The sequence below is a fragment of the Gossypium hirsutum genome, chromosome D10, assembly GCF_007990345.1.
Source record: "Gossypium hirsutum isolate 1008001.06 chromosome D10, Gossypium_hirsutum_v2.1, whole genome shotgun sequence".
NCBI classification, from domain to species: Eukaryota; Viridiplantae; Streptophyta; class Magnoliopsida; order Malvales; family Malvaceae; genus Gossypium; species Gossypium hirsutum.
Genome location: NC_053446.1, coordinates 37,765,291 through 37,771,547, shown reverse-complemented (window position 1 = coordinate 37,771,547; position 6,257 = coordinate 37,765,291). Strand labels below are relative to the sequence as shown.

The following is a 6,257-nucleotide window of genomic DNA, read 5'->3' as shown; positions in this document are numbered from 1 at the left end:
ATAAGTTCTTATATAATTGTAAAAGAGATAATAATAAATTGTAAAGATTATTAATTTACAATTGATATGCAATATACAATAATTGAATATAAAAAAATATAAAATATACGAGCTTTGGTGGCGTTTATAGCAAAAATGTCGCTAATATGTATTAGAATTTTTCAAAACGATGTCGTTTCATTACAAGAATTTAATTTATTAGTGGCGTTTCTTCTGTAAACTCCGGAAAAGGTAATTACAGCCATTTAATTATTTTTTTCTTATTAAAATATACGATATTTATTTTAAAAGTACTTAATTTTTTAAAAAAAATTCAAATTATAAAAAATAATAATAAATAAAATAAAAAATTCAATTTAACTAATAATTTTTAACAGATAAAATAAAAGATTTTCAGCAAAAGGTAAGCAATAACTGCATTTTTATAAAAAATGCCACAAAAAATAATTTTACATAGCTCCCTTTTAACATAGCAAAACTGTTGTTTTACTTTAAATAAAATAATTGTTGCGGCGTTCTTTACGAAAAACGCCACAATAGATAAGCAATAAAATTTCCTTTTAAAAAAATTCCCCTCCCCCCTCCCCCGAAATCCCCAGCTTTCCCCCCTAAAATTCCTTATTTCCCACATCCAAGAAAGAAACCCAGAAGCTTATTCAACTCTAGAGAAAATCAAAATCAAAGAACCAAGAAACCAAGGAAACGATTGGAAAAAGAGAAAAAAGGGATTGGAAATTGAAAGGTACCGAGTGGAAGGGTTTTCAATAGGAGGGCATGAAACTTGCATTATTTTTCCCACTCTTAACCTAGCATTTGATATCGGTCGATGCCCACAATGTGCCCTTTCTCAAGATTTTCTTTTTATTTACTCAATCGAACTCCATTAATTACTTTACCTTCTTTCAATCTTAACCTAAATTTTCTTTAATTTAGGGAAAACAATTATTTTTTATGGCCGATCATCAGTTCCGCTTATTTTGCAGGTAATATTCCAATCTTATTCTTTCTGAAAAAAGAAAAAAAGTCAACTTTTTTTCCATGTTGCTTTTTAATTTGAGTTTGGTTTTATGGTTAAAGTGAAAAGGAAAGGAAGATTTAGTTTTCAAGGAAAAAAGTGTGGATTCGGTGCAGTTCAGTAGACTGTGATCGGATCCACCGCAGAATGAAACCTATTGTCCTGGAGAGTATCCAAGTCCTCTCCCAGAGTATGAAACCTGCTTGGGAGACTTGTACAGTGTTGCTTAGATGGAGGACAGGTACATATAATTTTTTATTTACCCTTCGGTTCATTGAATCTGCGAGGTTTTTGAAGTTGAAGCCTTATTGCCTATATCTGTTTTCGATAGATTTCAGTTTAGCATTTTCAGTTTATTTCATGTCTCTAAGAATTTGGTAAACAAATACAAAAATCAGAGGCAAAGTAGGTGGATATATTCTGATTCTTTTGATATCACCTAGATTAAATTAGGATATATTTTAATACTAAGGAATCAGCTTTTTTCTTAATAGTTGAGTTACATCTCTCGTATGTATTTTTAATGTTCTGTATCTTGTTGAGCAGTGACATACATAATCTGCGGAAGGAGATGTTGCACCAGCAATATGAACTTGTATGGCTTTTTTAAACCTATGCTTTGTATGAGCTGTTTCCTTTCCTTAAAAAGAGAAAAAAAATGGCGACTTCGATGTCATCTTCCTATAGTAGTTATTTATTACTGCTATATAGATATAAATAAATATGAAACTATATACTAAAAATGAGAGGACGGTCTAAGTTCCATTGACATTGAATTCAAGTGCCAATGAGTCTTATTCAGTATTATGCTAAAATCCAAATGGTTACCCGGTTGAGTTATATGGTGAAATTTCACTGTGCTGGTCTTTACAGGTAAAAAGGTCGACTTCAAATTCGCCGATGGGAACTCATTGTTGCCACCCACCAAAGCTGTTAATCAGCGCTATGCTGATCTTGTCCATTTCTAGGATAAGGTTTGTATCCTATGTCTCTTGCATCAGATATTACTGTGAATGAGTGTAAGATATGAACCTTTGTTCCATACGTTGAAAGCTGAACTGCTAGTTTAGAGCTCATCCCACTCAAGTTATTTTCGAACCTATTGTGCAGTATCACAAGGCACCTGATGTCTTGGTTAGGAAGGTTGAAGCTCAAAAGCAGGTTATGGAAGCCATGTCCCATAGAATGCATGTAGACAACAGTATACAACTCATTGGAAAGCTGTTATTCGGAGTCAAAAGAGGCCCAGAAGCATGAGGCAGGGTTTGCTGTCGAGTGGTCTATTACGTAGTTAATATTAAGTAATAGATTCTCTAATGTGTGTTTTTGCTGATACGTTTTATGGTATAACTATTTTTAAGGAGGTATTTATTAGGTATGTCTTCTTTGTGAGATGAGATTAAGTGCTGGCTTTTACTTTAATGTATGTGTATATGGGTATAAAGATGAACCAAGTATTATGAAGTACATAAAGATTGCAGCTACCTTGCCTGATAAAACTGTACGTAAAGATTTCTCATCTTAATTTGATGAGAAATGTTCAAAACCATATTGTGATTGATCAAAATTATTGCCCTCACAGCGAAAATTGTCCGGGTCAGGTATAACAAAATTACCATTACTACTACTTTCAAATAATTATCTACTATCACTGGATTGTTTTCTTTTTTGTTTTTTGCTTAATTTCTTTACTTTCTTTTTTTTTTTCATTTGATAATTATAGGTTTCAGGAATAAAGATTAAAGATATTAGGTATGAGAATATATAATTAAATATATATTAATTATGCACAAATTGAGTTTAACAGTACACTTCTTTCCCTACCATACTATCAAAATTATAACATAACCTATCTAGCATGTGATGAATCTAATTGCATTACTCCTCCATGACCTGCTGCAGCATTCTTAATTCCTTACATGGCAATCCGGCTGAACGAAGCTGATGCAGATAGCCGTCCTAGCAAGCTCTCTCGTCTAGGCTCCGTAATGACAAATGGTGCAGCCGTAGTGGAATTAATTGGTGGGGCTGTATGTGTGTTTTCTGCAATATGGGTTCTTTATGGTCGAATGGACGGTGAGTTTGTAAACATAACAGACGGTTGGCAGTTCTTGGTAAGTTAGTTAGGTTCAAAAAGAGTGGCTTATGCCTTCATTTGGGAAATATGTTTATACACAGTCTTCCAGCCTTGGTTTATTGGTGAGAACCTACAAAATGTTGAGAAAAGCAAAGTTGGTGTAGTGAGTTATCTTAGATTTATCCCTGTGGTTGGCTTAGTTGCCTATATTCTCTTTTTAAATCTTGAGGAGGACCAATAGTTTGTCTGCTGCAGTAATTTGTAGCTCTATTTGTTATAAAAAGAACAAACGAAATTGTCCCGGTTTTTGCTTTTGCTGAATTAAACTCAGATGAAGTTCAAAGAGCAGCTGAAGCTTTTGGCATCTGTTTCTTGTGCATATTTCTGGAGAAAAAGGTAAGTACCGCAATTGCAAAGACTTCTTTTTTTCATTCCTGAATTTTAACTAGCAACCAACCACTGAAGAGTTTACAAATCCAGGCTAGATCAAAATAAATATGGATAGAGTTCACATAATTTCATCACATTTGCGCATAATGAGACCTAAATCTAGGCAACTCTCCTAAAAATTTCATTGACAGAACGGTTTTTTACCATAATACATTAATAGTCAGGTGAAAATGAGTTGGACCATTTTTATAAAAATGTTTTTATAAAACTGTACGTGATGTTGCATTGAGGTGTTGGTGGATGCAAGTAAGCTCATTACTTCTTTAATGATGCATTTCTTCCATTATTTGTTCTATTTTTTATTTTCTTGTATCACGTGATTTACTATGTATGAAAAATTGGTCCGCAAATTGTTAGTTTTGATATACTGGTGTAAATGTTCAATTATTAGTTTTGGCATTGACTGCAGCAAGTGTGACTCAATTGATCTGTTAATGTGCTTTTGTTCTTTTTAATTCTTAGACATCATATTTGTGCATTTAAAATCATCTATGAGAATCTCTTTGTCCATAGAATGTTCTGTCTGTACTGCTCCCTGGGCCCTAAGAGTATTGTCTTAACTATGAGAATCTCTTTTCTTGTTCCTCTACTTTCTTCTCATTATAGTTTCGGGAATAACTTGTATTAATACAAGTAAAGAAGTTAATATAAAATATTAGTCAATTATCTTATTTCAGATTAATACCTTTTAAAACAAGTTCTATCTTTTTAACATAGAAAACTAAATTAATGCTCGATTTTTAGGTTATAATGTATGGATGTATGGGTCTCAGTTATCATTAAAAAATAATAATATTATACATCATCATTATTAAATAAAATAAAATTTATCAATAATTTTATTTAATATAACTAAATATAATTATTACAAATAAATACTAATATTAGAAACTTTAAATTATTGTCTATTGGTTGAGTGTTCACTTTTTTCTTGAGACCAAATCATTATATAGTTATGTCTGCAGGAGAATATAATTTCTAGAAACATGCCCTTCAGCTATATTTGATGTTATACTTTTTGTGCAAACATTTTCCCTGATTGTTTTGTAAATAAAATGAAAACTTAAACTCTTCTATGTTTGTTAGATTTTTTGTGCAGACAAAATTTCCTGGATTGTTTGTACAGGAAATGAGAACTTGACTCTTATTCTTTTCCTGCTTTGGCTTTATGCTCATTTTTCCAGTAGACTTGATGCAAATATGGCCACGAGAATTTAGGCTCTTATTGGTTGTCACTTTTACTCCTTCGTTTCTCTAGTTGATTTTTGCTTCCTAAAAGGTTGCTAAAAAATAAATCTAAAAGAGAGAAGCAAAGTCGTAATTGATTGAGAACTTATAAATGACTAGAATACTATAAAATTTCTAGTATGATTGTTCACGACCAGCTTGTTGTGAAAGCATTTGTTTGCTATTTCCCCGTTCATTTTTATTCTATAGTTAAGTTGCTAATTTTATTTTCTTATCAACCTGTGTATCTAAATGATGTTTTATGAATACAGCCATGCTTCCAATAATGTGTTAGATGGGCTGAACATGTTTGATGGAACTGATGGTTATTACTTCCACACGGGGTCAAGGGATCAGCACTCGGTGTGGGATTCTCGCCTTTTTAATTATGGAAGCTGGGAAGTATGTACTTCTACCTAAACATTTCTTAATGAATAGCTTGTTTAAGATTTTGGCTTCCTCCCTTCCAGTTGTAAATATTATTTCTTAATTGTTGCTTTAGGTACTGAGGTATCTTCTTTCAAATGCAAGATTGTGGCTGGAGGAGTACAAGTTTGATGGCTACAGATTTGATGGTGTATTATATCTTTGATTTCCTTGATTAAGTAAATGTATTATATCTTTTATTACCAAGATTTACTTGATTAAGAAAATGCATTGTATGTTTTATTACCTTGCATATGTATATTATTTATTTTAGTTTTGATTCTAAATTTTTATTTTTACTTAAGAGTTTTAACTTTTAGATTTTAATTGTGTTATTAATTTATTATTTTAAATTCTAAATTTAAATTCATTAATTTTTATATTTAATTTTAAAGTTAAAATTTTCATAGAAAATTTAATTTAAATAATATTTATCATAGAAATAAATATTATTTTAAAAAAATTTTTAAAGATATGTTACTAGCGGCGTTTGTGTGAAAAGCGCCGCTAAAGGTCTTGATTTATAGCGGCGTTTGTGAGAAAAGTGTCGATAAAGGTCTTGAGCTATAGCGTCGTTTGTTGGAAAAGCGACGTTAAAGGTCTTGAGCTATAGTGGTGTTTGTTGGAAAAGCGCCGCTAAAGGTCTTGATTTATAGCGGCGTTTGTGAGAAAAGCGCCGCTAAAGGTCTTAATCTAAGCGGCATTTGTGTAAAAACCGCCGCTAAAGGTCTTGAGCTATAGCGGCGTTTGTGTAAAAAGTGCCGCTAAAGATCTTGATCTATAGCGGCATTTGTGGAAAAAGCGCCGCTAAAGGTTGTTGTCTTTAGTGGCGTTTGTGGGAGAAAACGCCGCTAAAGTTAGCGACGCAATCATTAGAGGCGTTTTTTGCGGCGCTTCTCAAAGCTCCGCAAATACTTTTAGCGACGCTAAAAAGCGCCGCTAAAGGCCTGAAAAAGCGTCACTAAAAGCTTATTTTGGTGTAGTGAATACACACGCCACTTTCAACCCACAATTGAAAAAATATGATTAATTACAAGTTTAATCTCCTACTAATTGTAAAAA

General features: G+C 32.3%; 1 long non-coding RNA gene across 8 annotated transcripts; it reads left to right on the top strand.

Annotated features, from left to right (window-relative positions):
- The first annotated feature begins 493 nt into the window (after window positions 1–493).
- On the top strand, window positions 494–5,441 carry LOC121222250 (uncharacterized). 8 transcript variants are annotated; one of them, XR_005919480.1, is made up of 10 exons: window positions 494–742; window positions 934–983; window positions 1,078–1,256; window positions 1,562–1,610; window positions 1,889–1,989; window positions 2,126–2,616; window positions 2,739–2,767; window positions 2,918–3,488; window positions 5,042–5,171; window positions 5,272–5,441. It is a non-coding gene; the product is annotated as an uncharacterized lncRNA (long non-coding RNA). The 8 variants fall into 8 exon arrangements; XR_005919477.1 differs by having other exon boundaries at window positions 549–742; window positions 2,918–5,171; XR_005919478.1 differs by having other exon boundaries at window positions 578–983.
- Window positions 5,442–6,257: the final 816 nt, after the last annotated feature.